This window comes from Lathyrus oleraceus, chromosome 7, assembly GCF_024323335.1.
Source record: "Lathyrus oleraceus cultivar Zhongwan6 chromosome 7, CAAS_Psat_ZW6_1.0, whole genome shotgun sequence".
Lineage (NCBI taxonomy): Eukaryota > Viridiplantae > Streptophyta > Magnoliopsida > Fabales > Fabaceae > Lathyrus > Lathyrus oleraceus.
Genome location: NC_066585.1, coordinates 523,608,697 through 523,633,117, shown reverse-complemented (window position 1 = coordinate 523,633,117; position 24,421 = coordinate 523,608,697). Strand labels below are relative to the sequence as shown.

Here is a 24,421-nt window from a genome sequence, read left to right as displayed (position 1 = left end):
GTAAAAAAAACTACATATTTTGGGTACAATTGACTCTTGGTCAAACCATTTACTTTTTGGTCAACTGTTGACTTTTTGTCAATTTTTGACCATTGAGTCGATTTTGACTCCTGGATTTCCCTAGACCTATTCTCCAAGCATTTGATCAATTGATTCATCACTATTCAAAAAAATGACTTATGTCATGATTATGTCAAATGCTAATTTTCAACAATTTCTATCTTCCATCAAGCCTCACTTCCATGGCTTGTTCTTCACTTTCCAATGTTGCTTCAAGTTCATTCTTCCACTATAATATTCACTTTGCTACAAGGAAGAAGGTACACCAAGTTAGACATTCATATCATGAAGCTAAATCATAAAAAAAGTCATGGAAAAATCGTGAAAAACTCGACGAAACTTGGAAAAATTCTGCACTATATAGTGAATTCAATACTTGTTTTTTCAAACACTTTCCAATCTTGATTCATGTCAAAAACAGAATTGGATCACTAAGTTTACACCATTCAAAAGTGTTTATTTTCAACGCAAAATCACTTCTCAAAAGCACTTAAAGTCATGAGATAATTCACCAAAAATTCAAGGCAAAATTGGTAAAAAAATCAAAGGCAAAATTGGTAAAAAAATCAAAGGCAAAAACATTCAAAAATTCCAAATTTCGAATTAATTACTAGTGATCTTTTGCCTTACATTCCAACTTGGTACTTTTACAAAATTCAATCATTTTTCGTCTCTAACTACCTATGCATACACAAACCCTCAATTACACAATTAACTGTTAACTACCATAACTACCAAACTAACACAAATCCTATCAAACAAACACAAATTTTAACTTTCATTTTCAATCAAATTTCCATTTAATCCTAATCATTCTTAACAATCAATCCAAGTGTTAAAATTGGTGATCCGCAACTAAAGGCTAAATTAATTACCAACCATTGGTAACCCCCTTACTTGGATCACAATCTAAGGGTGTTTATTCACTTGCAAAACCTATATAAACATGTCATTTCTCACAATTTTGAAACCTCAACTAACCTAACTAGAAGAACTAACAACTAACCTAACTAGAAACACATACTAAGTGACTTAACCATTATTCTCCCACCATTTTTTTTCTCATATTCTCTCATAATTCTCTCTTTTCTTCCTTCTCTCACCATCATCAAAGTTTATATTCATCACCATCTAGAACTTCACATTGAAATTTTAAATTTGGTGGAACTTACCCACAATCCAATTTCAACAAATCATCAATCAAGCATTCAACAATTGAAGCATTATCATCAACAATCATCATTCAAAGTTCATCAAGATTCAAACATGTTCATTAATATTCTACATTCAAGATTCATCTTTTACATTCATCATTTATATTAAACCATAATTATCAAACGATTGATTGGATTAAAGGAGTTTCTCTTGAAGTTCTCCGAGTTTCTCTTCGGTAAATTCACCGACGATTCTTTGCAACAATAACCAGAGGAATCCTCCCCTCCGTTGGTAAACCTTGAACTCCTTTGTGATTCATTGCATATTTACCGTTCTTGAACTTTCTTTGTCTTGCTTGTGATGAATGTGTTAATTATGGTTCTCTTCTTCTTCTCTGTTATTCTAATTTAATCATTCACCATAAAGAGAATTAGTGAATTTCGATACCAACAAACCGTTCACGATCCAAAACAGCGTCATAGTTACCCATATCATAAACAAACCGAAAAGTCCATTTTCAAATAGCTAAACAAATTGCATTAGAATCAACATAGTATAATTTCTAACATAGTTTAGCATATCAATGAATTAGGCATTGCATTAGTGTAGAGTTTAGACATGAAAAATATGAAATAGTTTATTAGAATAATCACTTATTTGAAATTAAAAAGAAAATAAATTTGGTTGAAACATTTTATCGAGTATCTTACCTACAATAGCGAATTCCATATTTTTTTTTTGTCGATAATTTTTTATCCTATTCAATCTGATTGAAATACTTTACCGAACACCTTAATGTTGTATGATTGCTCTAATCATAATTTAAATTAAAATCTATTTTAAAATTCAGTTAAAATCAAACCACAATAATTATGTCAAGACCATAAAAACAAGAAACATAAAACATTTGTCGCCAAATGAAGAATATATGACCCGTTAAATTTTCTTTCACAATTATTGCAAAGGAAAAAGCCGCCGCAAATTTATATATGATTGTAGTTCTTATCATGCTCCAAGTTCCCACTATAAATAGTGTATCAAATAATAATTTTATTCCATTTTTATTTTAAAAATTGTGTGCTATGTGTGTGCATTTCTAGCTAATTGTGTGCTAATTTTGTATTACTCTTTTCTAATTGTGTCCTATCCTAATCTATATCCTGCGTTTTTTTCTCTAATTGTATCTACTCTTTTTTATAAATCTATATGTGTGCCATCCTAATCTATATATTTTGCTAATACCATGTATATATATAATTCATGGAGAATAATATAAGTAATTATATGATATATTATATGATAGAAATTATATATGATTAATGTTTAAGTACTTGATAATATTAGCAACATATAACAATTTTTTTTTATTTAAGTTTGCCTATATCAATTTTCGGACTAGTATTGAATTTTTATTTTAGCTAATAATACCATATTCCAAATGTTAATTAATCATTGGATTGAACTTTAGAAAATAATTTTCTGTGCATACCCATAAATTTTACCATTTTTTCATTATTTGATTGAACATTAATTGAGCTTATTTGTTTATAACATTTTGCGATATCACACAGCACCGATTAATTCTACACCATGTTTTTCAGTTCTAAATTTTTATCATCATAACTTAATTAGAAAATTAGAGTGAATATCATTAACCTTGATTTTTCTCTCTTTCTTTATCTTAACTCACAATTCATGATTACTTGTTTGATTCTTCTTAATATATCATGACCTAAAAACGCTTGCATGATCTCTTAGGGTTTATTCAATTAGGTGATTAAAAGTTTCTTGATCGCCTAATTTGAATTAGGAACATTAAGACTTGCACCCACATTTGATCCATTAAGCTAATCCTAATTTCATTCTCATTCGAAACGCTAAAAATATGTGACCATCAATACATGACCATACTAAGCTTCATTCATTCTTTCAAACACATTTTGTTTCATTCCCTAACTTATTCAACACGAAACAATTTTTTTTTCTTATTCAACTTCAAAACACCTGTTAATTATGATGCGAATTGTGCGCCATGAGCCTTAAGAAGTGGAGAAGAATGAGAAAGATTATTCTTATCCTTATTTTGAGTATCTTTAAATACGGGGCGTATGCCCTAGTTATTCAAAGTATCCGCCTTCGTTCATATACTTTAGTGCAATTCAATTCAAACAACCTTTAAACTTTCATCCTCATTCATTCCACTTCAACAATCAACATCAACTATACCTTTCTCTTTGGACCAAACACTATACTCCTTGGATACCTATACACTCTTGAGGTTAATCACCTCCTATATGGGTTAATCACCTTCACATGGTTAAACATCCATCTCTGAACCATACCTCTCTCCTTGGGTTAACCACCTTCTCATGGTTAAAACTTTTTTTCACGCATTTCTGCCATGTAAGCTTCGTGCTTAGGAAAACCATTTCATGCATGCCCTGTAAGCTTCGTGCTTAGGCAAACAATTTCATGCATGCCTTGTAAGCACCGTGCTTAGGAAAATCCTTTCATGCATGCCCTGTAAGCTTCGCGCTTAGGCAAAACCCTTTCATGCATGACCTTTAAGCTTCGTGCTTAAGTAAACATCTCTTTCTTATAGGTCTTAATCCCCTGATATAAGAAAAAATTTATACCTCTGCATTGGCTAATCACCATTTATTGGTTAATTGCCATACTCTTTGGTTTAAACACCACTTTCATTTTCTCCTGGTTTAAACACCACTTTTATTTCTCTTTGGTTTAAACACCACTCTTATTTTTCTCTTTGGATTAGTCACCATCTTGGTTAAAACACCCACCTCTTTGGTTTAAACACCATTCTTATTTTTCTCTTTGGATTGATCAGCATCTTAGTTAAAACACTCATCTCTTTGGTTTAAACACCACTCTTATTTTCCATTTTGATTTAAACACCACTCTTATTTTTCTCTTTGGTTTAAACACCATTTTTTCCAGTTCTTGGTTATGACACCACATTATTTATGTTCTTGGTTTAGACACCATTTTTACATTCTTGTTCTTGGTTTATACACCAACATTTTCAATTCTTTCAGACACCACTATATGGGTTCAAACAACACAATCTTGGTCCAAATAACATCTAAACAATACCTTCACCATTTCACTAACTGTTTTCAATTCAATTCAATCACAAACTATTTTCAAAACAAATAACTTTATTTTCATAAAAGAACTGTTATAATCCGTTCCTTAGTAGTCATACTAAAAGCTTAGAGCATCCGAACGAGGATCAAAATCAGCTAGTCAAAACACTGTTAGGATACGATTATAATTGTTCCCTAAAATCAACCAGCAAATATGTGGTTTTCTACCATGAACTACAGAGCTCTGATTTTCTCATTGCACTATGAGAATATGTAGGCACGAGGGTTCGAATCCTTGGCGAGCACACTAATTAATAATTATCTTTTCCCTTTTATTAAAATCAACTACAAGTAGTCTTTAGATAATAACACTCATCCGTGCAAAGAACAATTAAAATGGTTCCAGTTGAGTACAACAGATGTGAGGGATGCTAATACCTTTCCCTTGCATAACTGACTTCCTTACCTTTTTTCTCTTCCCCTTGAATTTAATTGATATTTTCCCTTTCTCTTAGAATAAATAAAATTCAGTAGCGACTCTGTTGTATTTCAAACGTGTGATTCCCTCAGGTATTTTTCGTGGCGCGATAGCTAACGACTATGTTGGGGAATGCTTGCTCGGACTCCCCAACAAGCTGGCAACTCTGCTGGGGAGTCCCTAAGTAAGTCAATCCTAATTTTGTTTGTTTTATTTACATGTTTGGGTGTTTATCTTTATTGCTTTACTTGTTTTGTTTTATTGCATCATTATTGTATTTTATATTCATTATATTCTGAATATCTAATGTATTCTCTATTGTGGGTTGGGGTTCATGATGTTACATGAGAGAGAAGCTCTATACCCGAGCTTGAGTATACACACGGGATAGTAAATGGTAGAGTCGTATTGAGTTCCTTGATGTTATATCTAGATTGTGGTAAATACGAGATGCCGCACCTAGAGTAGATATTTTTGGGAGCATCACTGTCTTACGAGTCATTCATTTTAGACTGTGATATCTCAAAAGGGGTCCATGACTCTAGGGACCTTTTTAGAAACCTCCTTCTTTTAAGAAGAATACCTATATGTGAGGGGATATGTGTCTTTGCAGAAAACCCAAGACTCTACCCATCTTGAATATCATGAATACATCGGACTTTTGAACCTAATTCTTGAGAATCATATACAGATTTTCCAGAATGTGTCAAACCTTTAAACCTATATTATCGCATACCATTATTGCATCATCATCATCATCATCATCATCAATCATATAATATATATATATATATATATTATATATATATATATAATATATATATATAATATATATATATATATAATATATATATATATAAATTTTGAACCTAAATTATTGCATTATCAAACCTTTGAACCATTTAAAAAAAAATATTGCATATATATTTACATTTCATCTACATGAAAAAGACATATGAATCATTTCCAAGGAATCCCAAATAGCCAGTCATTGTTGAACATTAAAAAAAATCATACATAAGAGATGCATACCAGTTCATAAATACATAAACTTTTTTCTCTTTTTCCCATACTGGTTTCCCCTTCTGTCTTTACTTTCATACTCTACAATTGACGACAATTCCTGGATTCCCTGAAAACTAAAAATATATTCATACATTCATGCATTTGCATTTCGTTCATATAAACCAGAAAAAGCTCACATTTTCCCTTTCTCCGCTCCGTCGAAGACGACGATTCCCCGACTACGATGTTTGGCTAAAAGCCAGTTGCCAAAGAATCATGGAAAAAGTTGAGCATGAGAACGCAATGTGCAAGGAAAGCTTGGATCACGCCCAAGGCAAGGTCGGCATGATCTTAGAACTGTTCATAGGCAATATGGCAACAGACTTCTCAGATCAAGTTATAATTGGTGAACGAACTTCTCAGTTATTTTTTGCGGCGCGGCAGAACTCAATGTTCATATTTTTAGCATAAAAAAGACATTAATATAATGAATAAGGGATGAAATGAATGAACTTTACCTAAAATTCATACTTTATTTGCTCTCTTTGATGTGATAAAATACAAGAATGGTGTTTTGATGTTGAAAAGTTGATTGAGAATAGAAGAAATCTTTTTAAATATTTTGAAGGAGAACAGAAACAAGAACATGCAAGGTGGTGTTTTATCCAATATTCCACTTGACATTTCCAGATATGCATTTTCGAAAACATCACTGAGTCGTTAAATAAAAAAAGGCTCAGTGAATAAAAACACCATAAATGAGTACAGAGAGTCATAAGAATATGTATATCTAGATACATCCCGAATAATATTCGGAGATGCATCTCCGAACAAATTTTATTCAAAATGGGGTGCCTATCAAAAATAACAAAAATCTGATGTGATTTTAGGTTCGTCCGAAGATGCATCTCCGAACACAAAAAATATAATTTACTATTTCAACAAATATTTGCTTGTCTGTTGGGTGCAACTACCATTTTATTTTGTTTATAATCTAAAACTTGAAACCCTAATTTTTTTTAAGACCCCGTTCAATGAGTCAGATTCTACAGGCTCAAAATCGACATATTTCTGGAGCAATTGAAAGGGAAATGAAGCAAAAAATAAATTTTTAAAAATTTAATTATTTATATAAAAGCAAATTAGTTAAATAAGAAAACTTGTAGAAGTGAAATGATAATTATTGAGATGTAGGGTAAATTCTTCTAAGATGTAATCAACAACTTTATTTTATATAGCCCACTTTACCCACAAAGGAAAGAAAAACAATTACACAACTCTCTTTTTCTACATAATATGAAGTGCTAACTGTGCCTCGTATCTTTTTATCCACACCCCTTCACTTTTTGAAACTATTTGCCACTTCCTTTAGAATGTTCATTTTTTTGCTTTCTTAAGACAATTTGTATTCATTCTAGAAATTAAATTTTCGAATATTAAAACTTTGCATGTTTTTTTAATAAAATATAAAAAGATAAGAGGGTCAATGTGAGGTGGGAAAGTGGAAGTTATCGTGTGGGTGGCTAGGGACAGGAGTAGTGGAGGTGTTTTTCAATTAAAAATACATAAAAGGGGGTGTGAATAAGATGATTTATGGTTTAGGTGGAAAATCTCCCAAATATTAAATTCTACACACAGCATAACCAACACTTGTAAATATGTCAATGGTATATAAAATAAATTTAATCAATATCAACTTCATGTGATGTGTAGCCAAGTGGTTGTTTATTTAATTTATGAGAAATCATATTTAACACACAAATATGACATCAAATATCAATAATAAATTGATATTATTAACGCAGTTTAAACTTGTAGTTGTTAATTACATTAAGTTGATATTGATAAATAAGCTTACATATAATTTTGTTTTTTATTTATATAAAATTAAATTTTGATCCTTTAAATTTTTTGACAGGTTTTGATCTCAATTTAAAAATTAACTTTTTGTTCATTTATTTTAGTTATTTTGAAATTTAATCTCTTAGCCGATTTTATTGATGTGTCATATTTCAATTTTGTTATTGGTAATTAAAATTGGGAGATTGAAATTTTATTGTAAAAAAATTATTTAAGTGTAATAAGTATAAAAAATTTAATAAAACTAATTATAATTTTAGATGTCATTAAAAAAAATTAATATCATATTTGAATAATTTTTGTATATTAAAATTTAAAACACTTAAAGTCACATAAATTTGAACACATTATTTTATATATATATATATATATATATTATATATATATATATATATATATATATATATATATATATTATATATATATTATATATATATATATTATATATATATAATATATAATATATATAATATATATAATATATAGATATATATATATTATATATATATATATATATATATATATATATATTATATATCTATATAATATATATATATCTATATATATATATATATATAATATATATATATATATATTATATATATATATATATATATATATCATATATATTATATATAATTATATATAATATATATATATTATATATATATATTATATATATATATATATATACTATATATATATATATATATAATATATATATATATATATATATCTATATATATCTATTCGAATATTTAAAATTTGTAAGAATTGCAATATTGTATTATATTTATTAAAGACAGGTAAACACAATTAACCATATATTTAATGGTCTAATTTATTGTTGAATTTTTGTGTTAAATTTGTGTATTAAAATGATAAAAACTTTTTAATTAATTACACGTTTTTCTTTTCTTATTTTCAGTCAAACATCATTTTGTTTATTTTCCCACCTGTCATGATGTATACATTGAATAAAGAGCAAGACCAACAAACAAGCTCCAACACACATTCCTATCTCTAATAAATAATAGAACTCAAAAAGCTTTCAACTTGTAGCCAACAACTTCTCTCAACAATTTTATGCATTCAAAGCAAAATTAAAACGATAACAATATGTAACAAATATATAACTATCTTGTTCCATATCTATATGAGTTTATCTTTGAATCAAATTTCATAAATACACTTTAAAAATAAATTCCCTAACATGTTTACTCATACATATCAAGAGAGTTGTAATCATGTTCAATAATGCACACATAGGATAAATTATTCTTCTCTCACATTAAAAATACTTTTTATATAGTATATTATAAAAATATGGCATGATATGTGATCCCTTAGAGTAAATATGAACTAAAAGAACTCAATCAATAAATGCACATGGAAGAGAGACAATACTCACATGTTAGAAACATGGTGCTTCATTGCTTTGCTTCCTAAAGTCAAAGCATTCCTTCTTAGGTTTCTTATGATGGAGTCAATCACATATCTTCCTCTTATCCTCTAGTTTATGATAAATAAATAAAATATCATCAGAAAATTTGTGTGATAAGACCTCTTCAACGTAATCAAATATTCGAATTCAGTTCTAAGAATACGAGAGTGTTAAATCTCATTTTGATTCAGTGTTTACTGATATTTTAAATGTGTGATTGCGATGAATTTTAAGTTAAAGTGTCAAAAGCATGTTTCTCTTCCGGTGGCAATAATTTGTAGGGCTACCAAATGGGCCAATGTTAGCATACCTAAATTGTCTGTTTTGAATTTTGTTGCAATAGATGGCCCCTCCTATTTTAATGGACACTTCAATTTCCTAACAAGTAAACATGAGTGACATTGTAGCTATCCAAAAAGAGTGAGTGAGCTTATATTGGTAAGTGCCAAACTATAATGACCTACATGTTGTATTGTTTTCTCAATAATGATACAAGAGAACAGATATATCATAATTGCTTTCTCTTCCAATAATACAGCTTTAATTGCTCATCAAGCTGAACCACCTCATTGCTTTGCTTGCCCTCAAACTTGGGTACTAGTACTACTACTCATATGTAATAGATGGATTTTGAATCAAAATTTCAAAATTTACTAACTAGGGTTGGATTTAGTAGAAAAAATTTGAACTCCCACGACACGATGAAGAATGAAGAATTAATTTTTAAAATTGTTCTTATATGATAATTTTTAAAATTGTTCCGATAAGATAGTTCAGTTGATAGTTACTATTTAGAAATATCAATCAAATATAACGATATAGAAATTCACCTTATTCGTAAAGATAAATTACAATCACTTAATTATTCGATAAAAAAAATTAATATTTAAAATTTGATTTGTTGAGTTTAGAATCCTCCTTAATTATTATTTTAAAAAAAGTTTTATTTAATTATTATTTAACCATGACAAAATCATTATAGGATTATATTTAATTATAATTTTATTTAAAATAGTCTATTTTATACATTTCAATTCAAAGACGATTTTGATAGATATCGTCCTGTTATTTAATTAGTGTTTCACTATTTCAAATAAGGTTATTTTAAGTAGAAAATTTTTACAAAATTATTTTTTATTATAATTTTTTTATAAAATTTCAACTTTATACCAATTTAAATCACATTTTATAATTATTAAATAAATATATAAAAGGTATACTGGAAAGATCAAAGTTAAAAATGTCATATTTTCTCTCTTACTTTTAAGATTGTTTTTTTCTCTCTTCATTTTATAGACAATTGAGAGGTCGTTATATATTTGTTAGACGTATAAATGTGTATATTTAAATGTAATGCTAGTTTAATTTTACAAAATATTTAATAAAAATAATTGTAAACTTATTTATTCCTAAAATGAATTTTTATTTACTTGGAGACATATTCATAATAATAAAAATAATTGTAAACTTATTTATTCCTAAAATGAATTTTTATTTACTTGGAGACATATTCATAATAATGAAATTACATTTCATTTGTTATTGAGTTTCATTTTTAGTAACCTACCTTCTCGGTGTTAACTATTATTGATTGATGAGTTATATTCAATGCAGTACGAAAAATATACCAATTAAATATCCTTCACGTGAATCATCAATATTTCCTTAAGATTCCATATTTCACATACCCGCACAAGAAGCAACAATATTTAGTTTAATATCGAAACCCCCCAAAAAAAATCCACCAATAAACAAATGACATATTGTTTTTTAAAAAATAGTTTGTATTTTAATTATGTTTACGCAAGAATATTTCATCTACGAAGTTTAAATAGGTTGCAAACATTTTCTAATAAAAAATTAGATATCATGTCCGCATTAAAATATAAATAAAATTAACTTTTTTTAAAAGGAGATATAAGATAGTACGTTTTGTAAGTCATTAATAATTAATAATTTTGAATTTATTTTAAAATAATAAAAAATATATAAGTGAAGGTTAAATTTTTAATTCAAAAATAGATAATATTTGTGAAGTGTTGCAGAATGTGAAACAATATAACCTTTCAAAAACGGTTATTGTAGGCGAAATAGTGTTACATTTGGTAAAACTACTGGTAAAATATTACAACATTTAGTAAAAGTGTTGTTGTAGGCGAAACAATGCAGTATTTGGTAAACATGTTGTTGTAGGCAAAACAATGCAACATTTATTAAAAATCTTTGTGTGTTTCACCAAGAGTCTCAATCTTGTGAAATAACACTATTTTGACCTATAAATTGAGCATTTCAGATTCGGAAAAATACAACACAAAAGCTTATCCGTTTCACACAAAATTTCAGTTTCATCTCCCATACCTTCGTGTTTTCATCGGTCTTGTGCAAACTCGAGTATAGGCTGAATTATCCTGAGTATTCATCCGTTCCAACTCTAAGATATTTGAGAGCGCTTGAAATACTTATAAGGAAAGAGATTTCGTTCACGATTCTAGTATTGTTCCATTCGATTTAAATTAATTTTCTAACTATCTTTTAAATAGTTCATATAAAGACAACCGAAATTTATGTTTCAAGCATCAAAGTGATGAATTAAGACAAAATCTTCTTCCTCTTAATTGTCATGCAGATCTTTTATTTGTGATTAATATTAAAGGTTGCTACTTAAAAAAAATTATGACAATTCTCTATGATGGTGAAAGGTACATAATTAATTCATATAATATTTTAAAATTTATAAAATTTTAATTTAAGATTTTTTGTGATTAATTTTTTGATGCAATTTTTGTGGAGAAATAAATATTCATGTTTGTTTATTCATAATCACATGTGATATTAGATTACTTTTTCATGCAAATAACTTTGGTTGGTTATTAGTTATTTTCTATGCAAGTTGATATTGACATTGAATATATGTTGAGATGTTTTTAATATGTTTAATGCATTAAAAAAATGAATAAAGACAAGTGGACCATGAATTGATCATATATTCATAAGAAAAAAAATTCATGTACCATTAAAATAAATGAATCCTTTTATTTTAAATGTTATTTTGATATTTGTTTGTATCTCCTTCTATAAGAAAATTATATTGACTTATAATTAATACTTAAAATGTCATAAGATGAATAATGCATTTAATTATGGATAAAATAATTTGAAAAAAAATTATTATGAATATAAAGTTATGGTTCATGTATTGGAAACATAAAATGGTATAAAAAATAGTAAAAATAATAATAATAATAATTTAAATTGCGTGTTTCAATTGTACCGTTGTTTGTGGAATAACTTATTAAATTAAAAATTATTTATCTCATATTATATGTGCATGCTAATATGAAAAAATTATTTCTTGATCATCTTGATATTAAAAATAATTTGTATATTTTCTTTATTATTGAAAGTTGACAATTGTTTATGAAAAAAATTATAGAAAATATTAATGAATTTGGTTCATTGGTTATTTTACAATGTGATCCTTATAATATAACATAGAACATTGTTAAACATGAAGTTAAGAAATATAATTCATTATGATCATGGTTATCTATTGCTATAAATATTTAATGCATTGAATATATGTTAGATATATTCAAGTAGAAGTATAACTTCAAAGTAAAATGATTATTATTAAATATTTTATTGACAATGAAAGAATGACATGAAATTTGTTGTGTCACAAAGTCCTTATTTCATATAATAAATAGAACTATTTTGAAGGGAAAAATGATATTTTTCCATATGAGGTATAGAAAGACAGAGCGCAAACTATCAATTATTTTAGAGTGCGGGGGTGTGTAGCTTGTTATAAGAACATGGATTCTAAAAGGAGCAAGTTGGGTCATCATGGGATCATATAGACTTTTGAATTTTGAGTCTAATGAAATTATTGAATCCTAGATGTGAAATTTTGAAAACCTTGTCACAGAGGATAAGGAATTCGAGATTCCCACAAATTAAGAACCTCATGAGAAAGGTTCTCCACGAACTATTGATTATTTTGACACATATGCACTAGTAGCAAGCACATCAAAATTAGAGTTTCGTTTGCATTAGCTTCCTTGCATAACCTTATAGTTCATCAAATGGTTGTCAAAACAATATTCCTAAATAAATATCTCGATGAGAAGATTTACATGGAAAAATCAGAAGATTATGTACTTCTTGGTAATGAACAAAAGTGTGCAAACTTGTCAAATCATTGTATGGATTAAAACAAGCACCGAAACAATGAAATCAAAAGTTTGACTTTGTCATTGTAAGATTCGCCGATTAAGGGGAGACACAAGAGTTTATCATCATCAAAAGGGAGAGATTATGAAGAATACATCTTATATCTATTTCAGTTTTGATGAAGATAAAGATTATCAAAGAAGAAAGGGATCAAAAGTGTCAAACACATCAATGATGAAGTTGATCAAGAAGGTTGAACATAGAAATTCAAGTGAAAATTTGAGACAAGTGAACATAACTAAGGTACTCATTGCAATTCATACTATATTACTTTATATTGCTCAAAATTTCATCTTTCACTTTATCTAAAAACCCTATAGCATTATCATGCACGATTATCTAAAAACATTCTTCATCTAATTTTCGTGACAAGTATTTGTACATAAAGTTGTGGTATCTAAGTTGATTATATATTGATAATTAGCAATGAGATGAATGGAATTTTAGAAACAAAGAGGTTTCTAACTTCCACATTCAATATGAATGATTTTGGACTAGTTGACACATTTTTGGAGATCAAAGTAAAGCGAAATAGTGGGAGTTATGAACTTAGTCAAACACATTATATTTATAAAGTACTTGACAAGTTTAAACACTTACATTTCAAGAAAGTGAGACTTTATCTGATCCTAGCGTCAAACTTCAAAAGAATGATGGAAGAGTTGTGACTCGATTGGAATATACAAGTGTATGTAATTTACTAGACCCGACATAGTATTTATAATTAGTAGATTTTACTAGTAATCCAAATGGTGAGCACTGGAATTCCATCATTAGGATTTTTGGCTATCTTATGAAAACCAAAAATCTTGTCCTCCAATATGGTAGATTTCCTTCCATATTATAAGGATATACCAATGCGAGTTGGATATCAAGTGTTGAATATCATAAATTTGCATTTGAGTGGATATTTACACTAGTCAGGGGTGCATTTTCTTGGAAGAGCAAGAAACGTATGTGGATCACTCTCTCAACCATATAATCAGAGTTCAAGGCTCTTGCTTCCGCTGGTGAAGAAGTTGAATGGTTGAGGGGCCTTCTTTTGGAAGTTTCATTGGCTAAAGATAATGTTTCAAATACGTTGATATATTGCGGTAGTCAAGCCACTTTACCTAGAGCATACAAAAAATGTATCACAGAAAGTCTAGGAAAGTAAGACTTAAACATTCTTTCGTGAGAAAATTGATTAAGTATGTAATCATTTCATTCACATACAAATGATCGGGCTATGATTTGCTTGATCCATTTACTAAACCGTTGGCCATAGATTTAGTAAAGATCACCTCGAGAGGTATGGATTAAAACTCCTTGAATAAGAGTTACGACAACGGTAGAAATCCAATTTGAAGTTAACAAACCTTAACCTAAGATTCAATGGGTAACAACAAGTCGTTGATTTGGATGTTTGTGCAACATTATGTGACAAAGTTGACTATTACATATTGAGGGTTGAATTTTTTTTCCAAACTCTTAATTAAGTTCTATATCGAGTGTCGTACCCTAAATTTTGACCACTCTCTTTGCGACACTTACTACTAACTTAGGATGTAAGTCACTAACGTATCCAGATTCCCATACAAGTAATCTAGTCAACTCCAATGACCTGAAAAGTCAAATGATGACCATTTTGACTTTTAATTCCTCATAGGGACTGAATTTCGATTTAGGGGTATAACTGGAAATATCATTGTGCTAAAGGTATATAGGAATGGTTAATCGGGGTTAATATTATTATTCGTTAGGTTGTATTTTTAATTTGAAATAGATTAATATTGGGATACATTAGGGTTAAATTATTGTTTTTATTTTATCAAATTATTACATTAAGGGAAATAATAATAGGACTTTTCAATTAAGTGGCGTAATTAAAGTATTAATATTATTAATACTTATTAATATTTATTATTAATGTTATTAGTATTACTTATTACTTTTAGGAATATTATTAATATTATTTAAGTTAAATTATTATTATTAGTTATTAATATTATTATTACTTATTATTATTTATTAATGTTTTTTAGAAATGTTAGTAATTATTAATGTTATTATTAAGATTAATCATATTTTTTATTTTTTGTTATTGACCTTGTGGCCTTTTATTTAAATTGAGAATTAGATAAGGCCCAATCTAGGGCCCGTTTCAGTTGGGTCAGTTGAGCAACCCAAATTATAATTATTAGTTATTAATATTAGTATTACTTATTATTATTTATTAATGTTTTTTAGAAATGTTAGTAATTATTAATGTTATTATTAAGATTAATCATATTTTTTATTTTTTGTTATTGACCTTGTGGCCTTTTATTTAAATTGAGAATTAGATAAGGCCCAACCTAGGGCCCGTTTCAGTTGGGTCAGTTGAGCAACCCAAGTCCCCATTCAATTGGGTCAGGTGGGGCCCATGTTCATCTAAACCGGGTCAAGGATGACCCGTGTTCATCCCTCAGTAGCCCCAATAAAAAAACCTAATCTGCGAAATCCAGGGAATTATCAATTGATCAAAATCATTCAATCAAGTATTTCCATTTTTATTACAACATACATTACAAAATGGTGATTGCAAGTAATTTCAGACTGGATACATTGTGATTCACAAACCCTAATTTTATTTCTAAGCAAAATCAAAAATTACAAATTTGATTCATGATCAATCAAATTAAAAACTTCCTAAAACTAATCAATTTAATTGAATACTAAAACCTAAAATTAATCTATAAATATATAGAAATTCAGATAAAGAAGAAAAGATACCCTAAACAAAAATTCTTTGTTATTGCAAATCCAAACCCTTCATCAAAGCTCGAATCAAACTTAAGATTAAGGTTTCACATTGAAACCCTAATTCTTTTGAGCTAGACTTCATCATTTGTACCTCGCACAAAGAAACAAAGAGAATAAGTTAAAAGAGGAAGAAGGACAAACCGAATCAAAAGAGGAAGAAGAGAATCGAAGTGATTACTTGTTTACCGGAGAACCTCTCATCTCCGTAGGTTGGTTGGATTTAACTTGCCTTTGCCTTCTTTTCTTTTCAAAATTTGCGGATTCATGTTGTAGGTTTGGATTAATGTAATTTGGGATTCGATGTCGGTTTTTGGGTACCTTTTAGGGTTAAGGTTCATCGCGGTTAGGGTTATGGTTCATCATATGAACCCTAGGGTTCTTCGCTTCCCAGGTTGTAGGGTTAGGGTTCATCGTGAACCCATGTTAGGGTTCGTAGGGTTAGTGTTAGGGTTCTTAAGTTCTAAGGGTTTCTGGGTTGATGTTCATCACCCAGATGAACATCGGTTGAAGATCCCGGTTGAGCTTCAATTGGAGATCTGGGGTTCACGGCAATTTCAAGGGGGTGGACGGTGGGGGTAAATTTATGGGTTAGGTGTTCTTCATGTTCATGGTGATCATGAAGATCCCGGTTGAAGGTGGTGGTTTGGGAGGTGGTTCACGGTGGGAGAAGGGGTGGTTAGAGAGAAGAGGTTGAGAGAGGAGAGAGAGGTTTTGTGTGTGTGTGTGAGAGAGAGAGAGAGAGAGGTTTAGAGAGAGAAATAAACGAGAGAAATGATAGTTCTGAAGAGAACTCAATCATATACTCCCTTCGTTTGTTGCCTGATAGAGGACACGTGGCCCCCTGATGGGCATGCGATGAGCATACTTTGACCCTTCCTGTATGGGTGGCTCCACGGTACACCCGCGTTTGACTTTGGATCATGCATTCCTGTTTGGTTTACTGCCAAAGATAACATAATCCAGTGACCTTCAGGAAATCATATAGACTCCCCAGGTCAATCCATTTAACGTCCCCAGTTGATAGTCAATCATTGACTCTCATGGGTGGACCTCGGGCGCATTGGGCTCAGAGAGGTAAATGCGTGTCTCTCTCTCGCTGCTAATTGCACCCCCGTTTTCAAGCCCACTTGCTAGCCCAGTTCAAAATACACCCCCCTCATTTTATTTATTTTTATTAATTAATTACTTAATTAACTATTAATTAAGATTTATCCATTTAATATTTAAGATTAATTCAATTAAAATTAGTTTTTTTTGTCTGTTTATTCTTGATTTTATTTATTTATTTAAGGGATTAATTATAGTAGTAATACTTTAATTAATTAGGGATTTATATCATTTATATTGGGGTTAATTAAGTAAGAAATTATGGGATGAAATCAGGGATAATTCTTAGGGTTTTAAGGGATGTAAAAATGGGACAAAATAGGGATAGGGGATATAACTTATGACATCTAGTTTAATTTATTGGTATTGCCTTTAATTTGATTTATTTTGCATTATATATATTTTTTATTAATTAAATTAAATGATATTTTCAAAGTTTAATGGGACAAGGGCATAGGATACGATTTGGGATAAAAATATGGGATTTTCAAGGGTTAAATTGGGGATAAAATCGGGATAAAGGGTTATATCTAATACCTAAATATGACTCTTAGTTTATTTTCTTAAATAAATTAAAATACTATTTTTTGCAAGGTATAAAGGGATAAAATCAAATTTCAACTCACTTCAAATTGTAAGAACTCTACCCTAGTGTATTGAGGCATTTTCCAAAATTGAGTATTTCTCCGTCCTCGATACGTGAGAATTTTTTAAGGGATAAAAACGACCAAACAACCAACATTTTCAAGAAGAACTACGGTACTCTGATCCTCGCCTAATGCGAAGGTACGTAGGCATAGAGTTGTAAACTCTAGCGAGTACAGTTATAAAAAACATTTTTGGGTCTCTCATCCATTTAAGTAAAATACCTTATGTAAAAAATTGAGTAATCAACTAGTAATAAAGCAAATACATTAGGAATGCATACTAACCCTAGAATTGAAGGAGGATCCCATTGAATGCAATGAAGGTAAGCGGTGTCTAGTACCTTCCCCTTAACTAACTGACTCCCAAACGTAGTCTCGCACCTTTAACTATTAGGTATTATCATTATTTCCATGTTCCTTAGGAACAAATAAAGGATGGTGGGGACTCTGTTATTTTTCCAGCGGCGATAGTTGGCAATTTTGTTGGGGAGTTCTTATACTTCCCCTAAAGAGAGTCCATCCTAACCTTGGATTTTAGGGTTATGCTTATCTCTCTATGTATTTACTTTCTTTTATTTATGTTTTATTTATTTTTTTACTTTATTATTTATTATATTATTATTCCTATCATATCATATTGGTTGATATTTTCAAAGGTGTGAAGCTAAAACCCAGGCTTGAGAAAAAATAATAAGCTTAAGTAAGGGGTCGTCATATCTTGGCCACTGGGGTTCTCATCTCGTGGGGTCTTTGATGACGATTACGCCTAGAGTAGATCAATTCAAAATATTTGTCATAAGAAGGCTAACACTTCTTCATGATGGAACTTTGAATTTGGTCCATGACTCTAGGGACCTCTTCTAGAACACCCTCAAATCAGGGTGACCTTATGTTATCAACCCGAGACGGTCGTTACTAAGGTCCCGCCTAGATGAGACTTATACCGAAGGATTACCATAGGTAGGCTCTCTCCTTCTCATGGTAAAACAAAGGTATAATCAATGACTCTAGGGCCATCATCTTACCCAAAGCTTTTTATCATACAAGTGAGGGGATTGGGTAGTCTAATATTAGAACTGACCTAATCATAAGAAGCCTATCCAATTAGGAAATACTTACATGTTACCATAATCTTAAAAACTTTAAAATGAAAAAGCATCCATATCGTCATACCATTTGCATTAAAATGGGCCTTTTTGCATATATTTGAAATTTCCCCATAAGAAGTAAAAACAAAACATTTTTACATGCATCATCATGCATTCATGCACACTTTATTTCACATGCGTTGAAAAGAAAACAAAATCATTTTTCTCATACTGACAACCTTACTCTCCAAACTCGAGCTCAACGTAAGAAGGCCATGAAGCAACTTGAACAAAATCAGGAGGCACTTAGGGTGGATATTGACTCGGCCAAAGGGAATATAAAGGAAATGAAGGTCAAGATGGATCAACTCACGAGAGTTATTACCAACATGTTAGCAAGAGAGGCTGAGACTGATAAAAGGAAGGTTGCTTCCATGTCTACCCTCCACCCGGGGATGGTAACCCTCTACAAGGATTTTCATCTGACATCCAAGGGGGCGAAGCTAAGGATGGTACCCTTCATCCTGAAGGGTTTATTCCAACCCTTGTTCACAATGGGGAATATCGTCCCATAAAAATACCAATTTCCTAGGACAACTATGTGGATCTAAGCCAACAATATGAGGAGGAAGATCCTAGGGGTATGGTCCAAGAAAGTAAACCAGCTACTCACTCTATTGTCGCTATTGGGGAAACAAGAACCGAAGACAAATATAAAATCCTAGTAGAAAGATTGAAGGTAATTGAAGGTTTCAATATCTTCGAAGTTGATACTATGGGGATGTGCTTGGTGCCAGATTTTGTTATACCTCCAAAGTTCAAAACTCCTGATTTCGAGAAATACAAGGGTGTTAGTTGCCCTAAGAACCATCTCAGGATGTTCGTCATAAAGATGGCTGCCTACGCAGCAAATGAGAAATTAATGATGTATAGCTTCTAGGACAGTCTAAGTGGGGTATCCTTGGACTGGTACATGCAGCTGGAAAGAACCCATGTCAAGATTTGGGAAGACCTAGCTAATTCCTTCTTAAGGAAATACAAATATAACCTGGACATGGATCTTAATCGCATGCAACTTCAGAATCTGTCTCGAAAGGTAATGAATCCTTCAAGGAGTATGCCCAAAGATGGAGAGAACTGGCTTCCCACGTACAACCTCCACTCTTGGAGAATGAGTTAGTTGACATGTTTATGGGCATCATGCAAGGACCTTACTATAAAAAGATGATTGGTTCAGTATCTACCGGGTTTGCTTATTTAGTAATAATTGGGGAAAGAATTGAAAATGGCTTAAAAAGCGGTAAAATTGGAAAATCGTCCTCAAATCAAAATAGTAACAAAGTGTACTCCAACAATAATAATTTGAAGAAAGATGAGACCAACACTGCCACAGTCGAAGGGAGTTCTCAGGTGCCCTACAATTCTTACGTAGTTGCAGTAGGTCCTAATCAGTATCCATAACAGGCATACTCTAGGCCTCAAGCACAACAGGCCAGAGCACCGCCTCAACAAAATCAACAAAATGGGTACGCCCTGAGGGATCAGCAAAGACCATGGAAGGAATTTGACTTCATACCTACAACATATACTCAGGTCCTACCATACTTAATTAAAAAAGTATTGGTAGAGATTAAACATCTTGCACCTCCGCCAAATCCTCTTCCTCATGGTTACGATGCTAATGCTAGGTGTGACTTCCATGCTGGATCACTAGGACATACTACTGACAAGTGTTTGGCACTCAAGTTCAAAGTACAAGATTTATTGGATCGTAAGATTATCTCTTTCACTCCTGAGGGTCCAAATGTGAAGGGAAATCCAATGCTAGGACATGTTGGTCCAACTATCAATACGGTGGAAGGATTAGACGACAATGTTCTGACCCAAATGGTAGATCAAGTGAGGACTCCCATATCAAGGATACGTGAAAAATTGATCGGTTACAAGGCATTCGAAGATTTACATGATAACTGCAAAATATGCCTAATCAATCTAGATATATGTGGAAGGATGAAAGAGTGCCTTCAACAAATGATGGACAAGGGTTTGGTTCAAATTGGGTATACCAGGAAGTTAGAAGATGTATCATTCATAGAAACTCAAGGGCACTCACCTTTTGGTATCCCTTACGAGCAAACGTAATATCCCTCACCATTTCAAATACCGTTTCAAATGTCTTCCCAAACATCAATATAAATACCAGTTCCAGTTCCATCTCAAATTCCATTTCAAATATCAATAAAGTCAGAAGATCCTATTGTTTTCCATGTTCCTTCATTGTTCTCATTCGAAAGCACTAAATCTGTAGGTTGGAATTATAACTCTACAACATATGTAGGAGACAAACTTATAGTACTATAACCTTTAGTCACAAATATTGCTGGAATTGGGGGTATGACCCGGAGCAGAAGGGTGTTCGCTCCTGAGCCACAATCGAAAGGAAAGACACCTGAGAGTTCAAAAAAGAAGTAAGTTGAGTCTTCCAAGAAGACTATACCTTAAGGATAAGTCGACGAATTCTTAAGGTTGATCAGAAAGAGCGACTACAAGGTGGTAGACCAATTAAGACAGACACCATCTAAAATATCCATACTATCTCTATTAGAGAATCCTTGTTGAGAATATTAAACGAAGCCCATGTCACTCAGGGCATAACAGTAAATCAATTTGATGATATGGTGGCTAATATCACTGCTAGCAGTTGTTTGGGATTTAGTAATGATGAACTACCACCAGAGGGGCATGCTCATAACAAAGCTTTACACATATCTGTCAAATGCCAAGATAGTATCCTATCAAGGGTATTGGTGGACACAGGCTCGTCTCTAAATATCATGCCTAAAAATACTTTGGGAAAGCTGAACAATGTAAGAACTTCCACGAAAGCTAGTACTTTGGTGGTCAAGGCTTTTGATGGTTCGAAGAGAATGGTAATTGGAGAAGTTGATTTACCAATAACTGTGGGACCTCCTATATTTGTCTCATATGACAACCTTGGATCCATGTCACGGGAGCTGTAACTTCAACCTTACACCAGAGGTTGAAATTCATAATCGACGATAAGCTAATAATCATCGAATGGGAGAAGGACATGTTCGTTATCCACCTTTCATCCTTCAGATACATAGAGGCGGATGGAGAAACATTGGAAATACCTTTTCAATCCTTGGAAATTGCAGCAGTCAGTCGAAAAAGAGAAAAATCAATATCCCCACGGAAGAAGATGTCAAAATTGATCGAGGGTAGATATACCCAGGGTTGGGAAAAGTTGTTGGAGATAGCAGAGAAAAAGGATCGGCTCGGGCTGGGTTACAAACCAGCTAATGAATGAGTTCAGGAGATAAACCAGAAGAAGCTTTGTACACTTTAAGAAACTTTCCACAGTGCAGGATATAGGGATGAAGATCAAGTGGATATGATTGAAGAAGAATAAAAAGGGATACCCAACTTGGTGTGTCACTGTCCACCAAATATAACTCTCATCTCAGCAATTGGAAGGCCATCGAGATCCCGAAGATGATTTCTAGTTCGAAGTAATTTACTGTTTTTTTATAAAAATAATAAGTCCCTTGCTATGCCCAAGGAAAATGGACAAGCTTTGTAGGGCCCTCTTTGTTTCAATTACTTATTTATGAATAAAATTGAATTTTTGTTTTCAATCAAGATCCTTTTATTTTGTTTTAAATTTTCTTTTCAAAAAATGGCAATACCCTTCCATACTCTTTCATTTCTATCAAATCATCCAAAAGATAATAATAGATAAAAATCTTCCTCGTGTTGATTAATGAATGAACCTATTGAAAATGACATTGCTATAATCCCTTATAACTTCGAATTCCCAATTAACCAAGCGGAAGAAGGTGATGAGGACCATTGTGAACTGCCAGAAGAGTTAGCAAGGCTGCTGAAGCAAGAGGACAAAGAAATTCAACCTCATCAGGAACTAGTGGATGTGATCAATATGGGGACTGAAGAAAATAAGAAGGAGGTTAAGGTTGGCGCTTCCTTAAAAGATGAAGTCAAGAAAAGGTTGATCGTGCTCTTACATGAATACTCAGATGTGTTTGCTTGGTCATACCAGGATATACCAGGGTTAGACACGAACATTATCGTACACAAACTACCGCTCAAACCAGAGTGTCCTCCAATTAAGAAAAAATTGAGAAGAACCAGGCCAGACATGTCTCTAAAGATCAGGGAAGAGGTCAGGAAACAACTCGATGTTGGGTTCTTAGCTGTTCCAAAATATCCATAGTGGATGGCTAACATTATTCCCGTTCCAAAGAAAGATGGCAAGGTCCGAATGTCTGTAGATTATCGGGATTTGAATAGAGCAAGTCTTAAGGACGACTTTCCACTACCACACATCGATGTCTTGGTAGATAACACCACTCAGTTCTCACTCTTCTCCTTCATGGATGGATTATCCGATTATAACCAGATAAAAATGGATCCTACAGACATGTAGAAAACCACGTTTATTACTCCTTGGGGCATCTTCTGTTATAAAGTAATGCCTTTCGGGTTGAAAAATGTCGGGAGAACATATCAAAGGGCAATGGTGACATTGTTCCATGATATGATCCATAAAGAAATAGAGGTATACATTGACGATATGATTTCCAAATCACAGACCGAAGAGGATCACATAGTCAACCTACAAAAACTATTTGCTCTAAGAAAGTTCAAGTTACATCTGAATCCAATAAAGTATACTTTTAGGGTCAGATCAGGAAAGTTATTGGGGTTCATAGTCAGCCATAGGAGAATTAAAGTTGATCTCGATAAAGTGAAGGATATTCAAGAAATGCCAGCTCCAAGGATGGAAAAGGAGGTTCGAGGATTTTAGGGGAGATTGAATTACATTGCTAGGTTCATCTCGCATCTTACAACTATGTGTCTACCAATCTTCAAGTTACTTAGGAAAAATCAAGCCATTTAGTGGAATAAAGGTTTTCAAAAGGCCTTCGACAAAATCAAGGAATATTTGTAAGAGCCACCTATCTTGGTACCACCAGTCCCATGGAGACCACTTATAATGTATATAACAGTACTTGACAACTCTATGGGATGTGTACTGGGGCATTATAATGAGACTGGAATAAAGGAGCACATAATCTATCACCTAAGCAATAAGTTTACCGATTGTGAATCCCGATATTCACTCTTGGAGAAGACTTGTTGTGCCCTAGTTTGGGTTGCTCGGCAACTCAGACATTATATATGGTGTGTCATACTACTCTATTGATATCTCGAATGGATCTATCAAGTATATCTTTGAGAATCCTGTAGTAACTGGGAGAATAGCCTGATGGCAAATGTTGCTAACAGAATACGACATCCTGTATGTCACGCAAAAAGCCATAAAAGGGAGTGTGCTAGTAAATTATCTCGCGCATCATCTAACAAAAGATTATCACCATATACAATTTGACTTTCTCGACGAAGATATT

At 31.6% G+C, this 24,421-nt stretch overlaps 1 long non-coding RNA gene across 1 annotated transcript; it reads right to left on the bottom strand.

Annotated features, from left to right (window-relative positions):
- Positions 1 to 1,389: 1,389 nt before the first annotated feature.
- On the bottom strand, positions 1,390 to 9,373 carry LOC127104992 (uncharacterized). The gene is made up of 3 exons (XR_007794868.1): positions 9,077 to 9,373; positions 5,833 to 6,162; positions 1,390 to 1,617 (listed from the first exon to the last, which is right to left on the bottom strand). It is a non-coding gene; the product is annotated as an uncharacterized LOC127104992 (long non-coding RNA).
- Positions 9,374 to 24,421: the final 15,048 nt, after the last annotated feature.